Below are 9386 nucleotides of genomic sequence, written 5' to 3' on the forward strand. Positions count from 1 at the left end.
AAGCAGTGTGGTTAGCTGCATTCAACCCCAGTGGCAATGTCTTGCAGTCCTCCAAGTCTGATGACCACAGGTATGTGCCTCGATTAGAGGTGGACAGATGTCGCATCGCTCTCGCCGTCACTTGTCACGCCGAATCGTACTTAACGTAGTTTTCTGCAAGCGTCAGCGGAGCGTCAGTCGAGCTAAGTCGGGCCAAGTCGCATAAGAGGAGCAGCAAAATGCGCATTTCCGGTACCGGGAATCGAACCCGGGCCTCCTGGGTGAGAGCCAGGTATCCTAGCCACTAGACCACACCGGACAACGGCACAAGGGCTCCTCCAGCGAACACAGCAAGCTATACGCACGCTACTTAACGACAACTGTAAACATAGGCGCTCCCTCTTTGTACAACGGCATGCTCGGGACACATTTCGCGGAGACGAACGCCAGCCATCATGACACCAAACTGCGCCTGTGAATCATGTCGTTGCACCGCGCACTGTGCTGCGACAATTTAAGAAAGAGACGCTCACGGCTTGCTGCGCTGTTTCGTCGCGGGTAGTCAGTGCTCCGGCTTTCGAGACAGAAAACATTGGCAGCGGTGGGATTCGAACCCACGCCTCCGAGGAGACTGGTGCCTGAAACCAGCGCCTTAGACCGCTCGGCCACGCTACCGACGCCGCACGGCGGTCAGAGGAGCTGCGTTCTACCCCACGAGAAAACACCGCAATGGCACAAAAAACGAGAAAAAATTGGCAGCGGTGGGATTCGAACCCACGCCTCCGAAGAGACTGGTGCCTTAAACCAGCGCCTTAGACCGCTCGGCCACGCTACCTGTGCCAGTGTTCTTCGCTTTTGTAGAAACAGTCCACGACACAGCTTCCTGTTCTGCTGCGACTGGCTGCTCATCCATTGCACCTCAAACAAATGCCTTCTTCGAAGAGAGATTCACTACACAGGCAGCTGCCCGCGCTCTGGTGCGGCGGCATTACGTGTTGATAATGAATTGGTAGTGCCACCTGCAGCCTGCGGAACATGAGTGAAAAATCAAGAGGGCACCGTGTTTTCAAACACTGAGTCACAATCGTCACTGCAGCGACAGCAAGGCAAAAAGTTTAAAAATTGCCGTGACCAGGATTCGAACCTGGGTTATTGCGGCCACAACGCAATGTCCTAACCACTAGACGATCACGGCCACGGAAGCACCGCCGACAGCAGTTCTCGCGACTGCAAGTGGCGATGAACAGCAAAGCTCGGCCCACACACCACTGCGTCTCCCCACAGCTGTGTCAGACGCGATCTCCATTATATGTATACTGGCAAACGAACGTGTCTGCGCTGTTAGGACACCAAGCAGTGTGGTTAGCTGCATTCAACCCCAGTGGCAATGTCTTGCAGTCCTCCAAGTCTGATGACCACAGGTATGTGCCTCGATTAGAGGTGGACAGATGTCGCATCGCTCTCGCCGTCACTTGTCACGCCGAATCGTACTTAACGTAGTTTTCTGCAAGCGTCAGCGGAGCGTCAGTCGAGCTAAGTCGGGCCAAGTCGCATAAGAGGAGCAGCAAAATGCGCATTTCCGGTACCGGGAATCGAACCCGGGCCTCCTGGGTGAGAGCCAGGTATCCTAGCCACTAGACCACACCGGACAACGGCACAAGGGCTCCTCCAGCGAACACAGCAAGCTATACGCACGCTACTTAACGACAACTGTAAACATAGGCGCTCCCTCTTTGTACAACGGCATGCTCGGGACACATTTCGCGGAGACGAACGCCAGCCATCATGACACCAAACTGCGCCTGTGAATCATGTCGTTGCACCGCGCACTGTGCTGCGACAATTTAAGAAAGAGACGCTCACGGCTTGCTGCGCTGTTTCGTCGCGGGTAGTCAGTGCTCCGGCTTTCGAGACAGAAAACATTGGCAGCGGTGGGATTCGAACCCACGCCTCCGAGGAGACTGGTGCCTGAAACCAGCGCCTTAGACCGCTCGGCCACGCTACCGACGCCGCACGGCGGTCAGAGGAGCTGCGTTCTACCCCACGAGAAAACACCGCAATGGCACAAAAAACGAGAAAAAATTGGCAGCGGTGGGATTCGAACCCACGCCTCCGAAGAGACTGGTGCCTTAAACCAGCGCCTTAGACCGCTCGGCCACGCTACCTGTGCCAGTGTTCTTCGCTTTTGTAGAAACAGTCCACGACACAGCTTCCTGTTCTGCTGCGACTGGCTGCTCATCCATTGCACCTCAAACAAATGCCTTCTTCTTCGAAGAGAGATTCACTACACAGGCAGCTGCCCGCGCTCTGGTGCGGCGGCATTACGTGTTGATAATGAATTGGTAGTGCCACCTGCAGCCTGCGGAACATGAGTGAAAAATCAAGAGGGCACCGTGTTTTCAAACACTGAGTCACAATCGTCACTGCAGCGACAGCAAGGCAAAAAGTTTAAAAATTGCCGTGACCAGGATTCGAACCTGGGTTATTGCGGCCACAACGCAATGTCCTAACCACTAGACGATCACGGCCACGGAAGCACCGCCGACAGCAGTTCTCGCGACTGCAAGTGGCGATGAACAGCAAAGCTCGGCCCACACACCACTGCGTCTCCCCACAGCTGTGTCAGACGCGATCTCCATTATATGTATACTGGCAAACGAACGTGTCTGCGCTGTTAGGACACCAAGCAGTGTGGTTAGCTGCATTCAACCCCAGTGGCAATGTCTTGCAGTCCTCCAAGTCTGATGACCACAGGTATGTGCCTCGATTAGAGGTGGACAGATGTCGCATCGCTCTCGCCGTCACTTGTCACGCCGAATCGTACTTAACGTAGTTTTCTGCAAGCGTCAGCGGAGCGTCAGTCGAGCTAAGTCGGGCCAAGTCGCATAAGAGGAGCAGCAAAATGCGCATTTCCGGTACCGGGAATCGAACCCGGGCCTCCTGGGTGAGAGCCAGGTATCCTAGCCACTAGACCACACCGGACAACGGCACAAGGGCTCCTCCAGCGAACACAGCAAGCTATACGCACGCTACTTAACGACAACTGTAAACATAGGCGCTCCCTCTTTGTACAACGGCATGCTCGGGACACATTTCGCGGAGACGAACGCCAGCCATCATGACACCAAACTGCGCCTGTGAATCATGTCGTTGCACCGCGCACTGTGCTGCGACAATTTAAGAAAGAGACGCTCACGGCTTGCTGCGCTGTTTCGTCGCGGGTAGTCAGTGCTCCGGCTTTCGAGACAGAAAACATTGGCAGCGGTGGGATTCGAACCCACGCCTCCGAGGAGACTGGTGCCTGAAACCAGCGCCTTAGACCGCTCGGCCACGCTACCGACGCCGCACGGCGGTCAGAGGAGCTGCGTTCTACCCCACGAGAAAACACCGCAATGGCACAAAAAACGAGAAAAAATTGGCAGCGGTGGGATTCGAACCCACGCCTCCGAAGAGACTGGTGCCTTAAACCAGCGCCTTAGACCGCTCGGCCACGCTACCTGTGCCAGTGTTCTTCGCTTTTGTAGAAACAGTCCACGACACAGCTTCCTGTTCTGCTGCGACTGGCTGCTCATCCATTGCACCTCAAACAAATGCCTTCTTCGAAGAGAGATTCACTACACAGGCAGCTGCCCGCGCTCTGGTGCGGCGGCATTACGTGTTGATAATGAATTGGTAGTGCCACCTGCAGCCTGCGGAACATGAGTGAAAAATCAAGAGGGCACCGTGTTTTCAAACACTGAGTCACAATCGTCACTGCAGCGACAGCAAGGCAAAAAGTTTAAAAATTGCCGTGACCAGGATTCGAACCTGGGTTATTGCGGCCACAACGCAATGTCCTAACCACTAGACGATCACGGCCACGGAAGCACCGCCGACAGCAGTTCTCGCGACTGCAAGTGGCAATGAACAGCAAAGCTCGGCCCACACACCACTGCGTCTCCCCACAGCTGTGTCAGACGCGATCTCCATTATATGTATACTGGCAAACGAACGTGTCTGCGCTGTTAGGACACCAAGCAGTGTGGTTAGCTGCATTCAACCCCAGTGGCAATGTCTTGCAGTCCTCCAAGTCTGATGACCACAGGTATGTGCCTCGATTAGAGGTGGACAGATGTCGCATCGCTCTCGCCGTCACTTGTCACGCCGAATCGTACTTAACGTAGTTTTCTGCAAGCGTCAGCGGAGCGTCAGTCGAGCTAAGTCGGGCCAAGTCGCATAAGAGGAGCAGCAAAATGCGCATTTCCGGTACCGGGAATCGAACCCGGGCCTCCTGGGTGAGAGCCAGGTATCCTAGCCACTAGACCACACCGGACAACGGCACAAGGGCTCCTCCAGCGAACACAGCAAGCTATACGCACGCTACTTAACGACAACTGTAAACATAGGCGCTCCCTCTTTGTACAACGGCATGCTCGGGACACATTTCGCGGAGACGAACGCCAGCCATCATGACACCAAACTGCGCCTGTGAATCATGTCGTTGCACCGCGCACTGTGCTGCGACAATTTAAGAAAGAGACGCTCACGGCTTGCTGCGCTGTTTCGTCGCGGGTAGTCAGTGCTCCGGCTTTCGAGACAGAAAACATTGGCAGCGGTGGGATTCGAACCCACGCCTCCGAGGAGACTGGTGCCTGAAACCAGCGCCTTAGACCGCTCGGCCACGCTACCGACGCCGCACGGCGGTCAGAGGAGCTGCGTTCTACCCCACGAGAAAACACCGCAATGGCACAAAAAACGAGAAAAAATTGGCAGCGGTGGGATTCGAACCCACGCCTCCGAAGAGACTGGTGCCTTAAACCAGCGCCTTAGACCGCTCGGCCACGCTACCTGTGCCAGTGTTCTTCGCTTTTGTAGAAACAGTCCACGACACAGCTTCCTGTTCTGCTGCGACTGGCTGCTCATCCATTGCACCTCAAACAAATGCCTTCTTCGAAGAGAGATTCACTACACAGGCAGCTGCCCGCGCTCTGGTGCGGCGGCATTACGTGTTGATAATGAATTGGTAGTGCCACCTGCAGCCTGCGGAACATGAGTGAAAAATCAAGAGGGCACCGTGTTTTCAAACACTGAGTCACAATCGTCACTGCAGCGACAGCAAGGCAAAAAGTTTAAAAATTGCCGTGACCAGGATTCGAACCTGGGTTATTGCGGCCACAACGCAATGTCCTAACCACTAGACGATCACGGCCACGGAAGCACCGCCGACAGCAGTTCTCGCGACTGCAAGTGGCGATGAACAGCAAAGCTCGGCCCACACACCACTGCGTCTCCCCACAGCTGTGTCAGACGCGATCTCCATTATATGTATACTGGCAAACGAACGTGTCTGCGCTGTTAGGACACCAAGCAGTGTGGTTAGCTGCATTCAACCCCAGTGGCAATGTCTTGCAGTCCTCCAAGTCTGATGACCACAGGTATGTGCCTCGATTAGAGGTGGACAGATGTCGCATCGCTCTCGCCGTCACTTGTCACGCCGAATCGTACTTAACGTAGTTTTCTGCAAGCGTCAGCGGAGCGTCAGTCGAGCTAAGTCGGGCCAAGTCGCATAAGAGGAGCAGCAAAATGCGCATTTCCGGTACCGGGAATCGAACCCGGGCCTCCTGGGTGAGAGCCAGGTATCCTAGCCACTAGACCACACCGGACAACGGCACAAGGGCTCCTCCAGCGAACACAGCAAGCTATACGCACGCTACTTAACGACAACTGTAAACATAGGCGCTCCCTCTTTGTACAACGGCATGCTCGGGACACATTTCGCGGAGACGAACGCCAGCCATCATGACACCAAACTGCGCCTGTGAATCATGTCGTTGCACCGCGCACTGTGCTGCGACAATTTAAGAAAGAGACGCTCACGGCTTGCTGCGCTGTTTCGTCGCGGGTAGTCAGTGCTCCGGCTTTCGAGACAGAAAACATTGGCAGCGGTGGGATTCGAACCCACGCCTCCGAGGAGACTGGTGCCTGAAACCAGCGCCTTAGACCGCTCGGCCACGCTACCGACGCCGCACGGCGGTCAGAGGAGCTGCGTTCTACCCCACGAGAAAACACCGCAATGGCACAAAAAACGAGAAAAAATTGGCAGCGGTGGGATTCGAACCCACGCCTCCGAAGAGACTGGTGCCTTAAACCAGCGCCTTAGACCGCTCGGCCACGCTACCTGTGCCAGTGTTCTTCGCTTTTGTAGAAACAGTCCACGACACAGCTTCCTGTTCTGCTGCGACTGGCTGCTCATCCATTGCACCTCAAACAAATGCCTTCTTCGAAGAGAGATTCACTACACAGGCAGCTGCCCGCGCTCTGGTGCGGCGGCATTACGTGTTGATAATGAATTGGTAGTGCCACCTGCAGCCTGCGGAACATGAGTGAAAAATCAAGAGGGCACCGTGTTTTCAAACACTGAGTCACAATCGTCACTGCAGCGACAGCAAGGCAAAAAGTTTAAAAATTGCCGTGACCAGGATTCGAACCTGGGTTATTGCGGCCACAACGCAATGTCCTAACCACTAGACGATCACGGCCACGGAAGCACCGCCGACAGCAGTTCTCGCGACTGCAAGTGGCGATGAACAGCAAAGCTCGGCCCACACACCACTGCGTCTCCCCACAGCTGTGTCAGACGCGATCTCCATTATATGTATACTGGCAAACGAACGTGTCTGCGCTGTTAGGACACCAAGCAGTGTGGTTAGCTGCATTCAACCCCAGTGGCAATGTCTTGCAGTCCTCCAAGTCTGATGACCACAGGTATGTGCCTCGATTAGAGGTGGACAGATGTCGCATCGCTCTCGCCGTCACTTGTCACGCCGAATCGTACTTAACGTAGTTTTCTGCAAGCGTCAGCGGAGCGTCAGTCGAGCTAAGTCGGGCCAAGTCGCATAAGAGGAGCAGCAAAATGCGCATTTCCGGTACCGGGAATCGAACCCGGGCCTCCTGGGTGAGAGCCAGGTATCCTAGCCACTAGACCACACCGGACAACGGCACAAGGGCTCCTCCAGCGAACACAGCAAGCTATACGCACGCTACTTAACGACAACTGTAAACATAGGCGCTCCCTCTTTGTACAACGGCATGCTCGGGACACATTTCGCGGAGACGAACGCCAGCCATCATGACACCAAACTGCGCCTGTGAATCATGTCGTTGCACCGCGCACTGTGCTGCGACAATTTAAGAAAGAGACGCTCACGGCTTGCTGCGCTGTTTCGTCGCGGGTAGTCAGTGCTCCGGCTTTCGAGACAGAAAACATTGGCAGCGGTGGGATTCGAACCCACGCCTCCGAGGAGACTGGTGCCTGAAACCAGCGCCTTAGACCGCTCGGCCACGCTACCGACGCCGCACGGCGGTCAGAGGAGCTGCGTTCTACCCCACGAGAAAACACCGCAATGGCACAAAAAACGAGAAAAAATTGGCAGCGGTGGGATTCGAACCCACGCCTCCGAAGAGACTGGTGCCTTAAACCAGCGCCTTAGACCGCTCGGCCACGCTACCTGTGCCAGTGTTCTTCGCTTTTGTAGAAACAGTCCACGACACAGCTTCCTGTTCTGCTGCGACTGGCTGCTCATCCATTGCACCTCAAACAAATGCCTTCTTCGAAGAGAGATTCACTACACAGGCAGCTGCCCGCGCTCTGGTGCGGCGGCATTACGTGTTGATAATGAATTGGTAGTGCCACCTGCAGCCTGCGGAACATGAGTGAAAAATCAAGAGGGCACCGTGTTTTCAAACACTGAGTCACAATCGTCACTGCAGCGACAGCAAGGCAAAAAGTTTAAAAATTGCCGTGACCAGGATTCGAACCTGGGTTATTGCGGCCACAACGCAATGTCCTAACCACTAGACGATCACGGCCACGGAAGCACCGCCGACAGCAGTTCTCGCGACTGCAAGTGGCGATGAACAGCAAAGCTCGGCCCACACACCACTGCGTCTCCCCACAGCTGTGTCAGACGCGATCTCCATTATATGTATACTGGCAAACGAACGTGTCTGCGCTGTTAGGACACCAAGCAGTGTGGTTAGCTGCATTCAACCCCAGTGGCAATGTCTTGCAGTCCTCCAAGTCTGATGACCACAGGTATGTGCCTCGATTAGAGGTGGACAGATGTCGCATCGCTCTCGCCGTCACTTGTCACGCCGAATCGTACTTAACGTAGTTTTCTGCAAGCGTCAGCGGAGCGTCAGTCGAGCTAAGTCGGGCCAAGTCGCATAAGAGGAGCAGCAAAATGCGCATTTCCGGTACCGGGAATCGAACCCGGGCCTCCTGGGTGAGAGCCAGGTATCCTAGCCACTAGACCACACCGGACAACGGCACAAGGGCTCCTCCAGCGAACACAGCAAGCTATACGCACGCTACTTAACGACAACTGTAAACATAGGCGCTCCCTCTTTGTACAACGGCATGCTCGGGACACATTTCGCGGAGACGAACGCCAGCCATCATGACACCAAACTGCGCCTGTGAATCATGTCGTTGCACCGCGCACTGTGCTGCGACAATTTAAGAAAGAGACGCTCACGGCTTGCTGCGCTGTTTCGTCGCGGGTAGTCAGTGCTCCGGCTTTCGAGACAGAAAACATTGGCAGCGGTGGGATTCGAACCCACGCCTCCGAGGAGACTGGTGCCTGAAACCAGCGCCTTAGACCGCTCGGCCACGCTACCGACGCCGCACGGCGGTCAGAGGAGCTGCGTTCTACCCCACGAGAAAACACCGCAATGGCACAAAAAACGAGAAAAAATTGGCAGCGGTGGGATTCGAACCCACGCCTCCGAAGAGACTGGTGCCTTAAACCAGCGCCTTAGACCGCTCGGCCACGCTACCTGTGCCAGTGTTCTTCGCTTTTGTAGAAACAGTCCACGACACAGCTTCCTGTTCTGCTGCGACTGGCTGCTCATCCATTGCACCTCAAACAAATGCCTTCTTCGAAGAGAGATTCACTACACAGGCAGCTGCCCGCGCTCTGGTGCGGCGGCATTACGTGTTGATAATGAATTGGTAGTGCCACCTGCAGCCTGCGGAACATGAGTGAAAAATCAAGAGGGCACCGTGTTTTCAAACACTGAGTCACAATCGTCACTGCAGCGACAGCAAGGCAAAAAGTTTAAAAATTGCCGTGACCAGGATTCGAACCTGGGTTATTGCGGCCACAACGCAATGTCCTAACCACTAGACGATCACGGCCACGGAAGCACCGCCGACAGCAGTTCTCGCGACTGCAAGTGGCGATGAACAGCAAAGCTCGGCCCACACACCACTGCGTCTCCCCACAGCTGTGTCAGACGCGATCTCCATTATATGTATACTGGCAAACGAACGTGTCTGCGCTGTTAGGACACCAAGCAGTGTGGTTAGCTGCATTCAACCCCAGTGGCAATGTCTTGCAGTCCTCCAAGTCTGATGACCACAGGTA

The 9386-nt window shown here is 55.1% G+C and overlaps 28 non-coding genes across 28 annotated transcripts; all 28 read right to left on the reverse strand.

Annotated features, from left to right (window-relative positions):
- Positions 1 to 226: 226 nt before the first annotated feature.
- Positions 227 to 298, reverse strand: Trnae-cuc (transfer RNA glutamic acid (anticodon CUC)). The gene has a single exon. It is a non-coding gene; the product is annotated as a tRNA-Glu (tRNA).
- Positions 299 to 572: 274 nt separating this feature from the next.
- On the reverse strand, positions 573 to 654 carry Trnal-cag (transfer RNA leucine (anticodon CAG)). Its single transcript has one exon. It is a non-coding gene; the product is annotated as a tRNA-Leu (tRNA).
- Positions 655 to 732: 78 nt separating this feature from the next.
- On the reverse strand, positions 733 to 814 carry Trnal-aag (transfer RNA leucine (anticodon AAG)). Its single transcript has one exon. It is a non-coding gene; the product is annotated as a tRNA-Leu (tRNA).
- Positions 815 to 1102: 288 nt separating this feature from the next.
- On the reverse strand, positions 1103 to 1174 carry Trnah-gug (transfer RNA histidin (anticodon GUG)). The gene has a single exon. It is a non-coding gene; the product is annotated as a tRNA-His (tRNA).
- Positions 1175 to 1556: 382 nt separating this feature from the next.
- On the reverse strand, positions 1557 to 1628 carry Trnae-cuc (transfer RNA glutamic acid (anticodon CUC)). Its single transcript has one exon. It is a non-coding gene; the product is annotated as a tRNA-Glu (tRNA).
- A 274-nt stretch (positions 1629 to 1902) lies between these two features.
- On the reverse strand, positions 1903 to 1984 carry Trnal-cag (transfer RNA leucine (anticodon CAG)). The gene has a single exon. It is a non-coding gene; the product is annotated as a tRNA-Leu (tRNA).
- Positions 1985 to 2062: 78 nt separating this feature from the next.
- Trnal-aag (transfer RNA leucine (anticodon AAG)) lies at positions 2063 to 2144 on the reverse strand. The gene has a single exon. It is a non-coding gene; the product is annotated as a tRNA-Leu (tRNA).
- Positions 2145 to 2435: 291 nt separating this feature from the next.
- Positions 2436 to 2507, reverse strand: Trnah-gug (transfer RNA histidin (anticodon GUG)). Its single transcript has one exon. It is a non-coding gene; the product is annotated as a tRNA-His (tRNA).
- A 382-nt stretch (positions 2508 to 2889) lies between these two features.
- Trnae-cuc (transfer RNA glutamic acid (anticodon CUC)) lies at positions 2890 to 2961 on the reverse strand. Its single transcript has one exon. It is a non-coding gene; the product is annotated as a tRNA-Glu (tRNA).
- Positions 2962 to 3235: 274 nt separating this feature from the next.
- Trnal-cag (transfer RNA leucine (anticodon CAG)) lies at positions 3236 to 3317 on the reverse strand. The gene has a single exon. It is a non-coding gene; the product is annotated as a tRNA-Leu (tRNA).
- A 78-nt stretch (positions 3318 to 3395) lies between these two features.
- On the reverse strand, positions 3396 to 3477 carry Trnal-aag (transfer RNA leucine (anticodon AAG)). Its single transcript has one exon. It is a non-coding gene; the product is annotated as a tRNA-Leu (tRNA).
- A 288-nt stretch (positions 3478 to 3765) lies between these two features.
- On the reverse strand, positions 3766 to 3837 carry Trnah-gug (transfer RNA histidin (anticodon GUG)). Its single transcript has one exon. It is a non-coding gene; the product is annotated as a tRNA-His (tRNA).
- Positions 3838 to 4219: 382 nt separating this feature from the next.
- Trnae-cuc (transfer RNA glutamic acid (anticodon CUC)) lies at positions 4220 to 4291 on the reverse strand. The gene has a single exon. It is a non-coding gene; the product is annotated as a tRNA-Glu (tRNA).
- A 274-nt stretch (positions 4292 to 4565) lies between these two features.
- Trnal-cag (transfer RNA leucine (anticodon CAG)) lies at positions 4566 to 4647 on the reverse strand. The gene has a single exon. It is a non-coding gene; the product is annotated as a tRNA-Leu (tRNA).
- Positions 4648 to 4725: 78 nt separating this feature from the next.
- On the reverse strand, positions 4726 to 4807 carry Trnal-aag (transfer RNA leucine (anticodon AAG)). The gene has a single exon. It is a non-coding gene; the product is annotated as a tRNA-Leu (tRNA).
- Positions 4808 to 5095: 288 nt separating this feature from the next.
- Positions 5096 to 5167, reverse strand: Trnah-gug (transfer RNA histidin (anticodon GUG)). Its single transcript has one exon. It is a non-coding gene; the product is annotated as a tRNA-His (tRNA).
- A 382-nt stretch (positions 5168 to 5549) lies between these two features.
- On the reverse strand, positions 5550 to 5621 carry Trnae-cuc (transfer RNA glutamic acid (anticodon CUC)). Its single transcript has one exon. It is a non-coding gene; the product is annotated as a tRNA-Glu (tRNA).
- A 274-nt stretch (positions 5622 to 5895) lies between these two features.
- Trnal-cag (transfer RNA leucine (anticodon CAG)) lies at positions 5896 to 5977 on the reverse strand. The gene has a single exon. It is a non-coding gene; the product is annotated as a tRNA-Leu (tRNA).
- A 78-nt stretch (positions 5978 to 6055) lies between these two features.
- On the reverse strand, positions 6056 to 6137 carry Trnal-aag (transfer RNA leucine (anticodon AAG)). Its single transcript has one exon. It is a non-coding gene; the product is annotated as a tRNA-Leu (tRNA).
- A 288-nt stretch (positions 6138 to 6425) lies between these two features.
- Trnah-gug (transfer RNA histidin (anticodon GUG)) lies at positions 6426 to 6497 on the reverse strand. The gene has a single exon. It is a non-coding gene; the product is annotated as a tRNA-His (tRNA).
- A 382-nt stretch (positions 6498 to 6879) lies between these two features.
- Positions 6880 to 6951, reverse strand: Trnae-cuc (transfer RNA glutamic acid (anticodon CUC)). Its single transcript has one exon. It is a non-coding gene; the product is annotated as a tRNA-Glu (tRNA).
- Positions 6952 to 7225: 274 nt separating this feature from the next.
- Trnal-cag (transfer RNA leucine (anticodon CAG)) lies at positions 7226 to 7307 on the reverse strand. Its single transcript has one exon. It is a non-coding gene; the product is annotated as a tRNA-Leu (tRNA).
- Positions 7308 to 7385: 78 nt separating this feature from the next.
- Trnal-aag (transfer RNA leucine (anticodon AAG)) lies at positions 7386 to 7467 on the reverse strand. The gene has a single exon. It is a non-coding gene; the product is annotated as a tRNA-Leu (tRNA).
- Positions 7468 to 7755: 288 nt separating this feature from the next.
- Positions 7756 to 7827, reverse strand: Trnah-gug (transfer RNA histidin (anticodon GUG)). The gene has a single exon. It is a non-coding gene; the product is annotated as a tRNA-His (tRNA).
- A 382-nt stretch (positions 7828 to 8209) lies between these two features.
- Positions 8210 to 8281, reverse strand: Trnae-cuc (transfer RNA glutamic acid (anticodon CUC)). Its single transcript has one exon. It is a non-coding gene; the product is annotated as a tRNA-Glu (tRNA).
- A 274-nt stretch (positions 8282 to 8555) lies between these two features.
- Trnal-cag (transfer RNA leucine (anticodon CAG)) lies at positions 8556 to 8637 on the reverse strand. The gene has a single exon. It is a non-coding gene; the product is annotated as a tRNA-Leu (tRNA).
- A 78-nt stretch (positions 8638 to 8715) lies between these two features.
- On the reverse strand, positions 8716 to 8797 carry Trnal-aag (transfer RNA leucine (anticodon AAG)). The gene has a single exon. It is a non-coding gene; the product is annotated as a tRNA-Leu (tRNA).
- Positions 8798 to 9085: 288 nt separating this feature from the next.
- On the reverse strand, positions 9086 to 9157 carry Trnah-gug (transfer RNA histidin (anticodon GUG)). The gene has a single exon. It is a non-coding gene; the product is annotated as a tRNA-His (tRNA).
- Between the last annotated feature and the right edge of the window lie 229 nt (positions 9158 to 9386).

This window comes from Schistocerca cancellata, unplaced genomic scaffold (genome assembly GCF_023864275.1).
Source record: "Schistocerca cancellata isolate TAMUIC-IGC-003103 unplaced genomic scaffold, iqSchCanc2.1 HiC_scaffold_452, whole genome shotgun sequence".
In the NCBI taxonomy this organism is placed as follows: domain Eukaryota; kingdom Metazoa; phylum Arthropoda; class Insecta; order Orthoptera; family Acrididae; genus Schistocerca; species Schistocerca cancellata.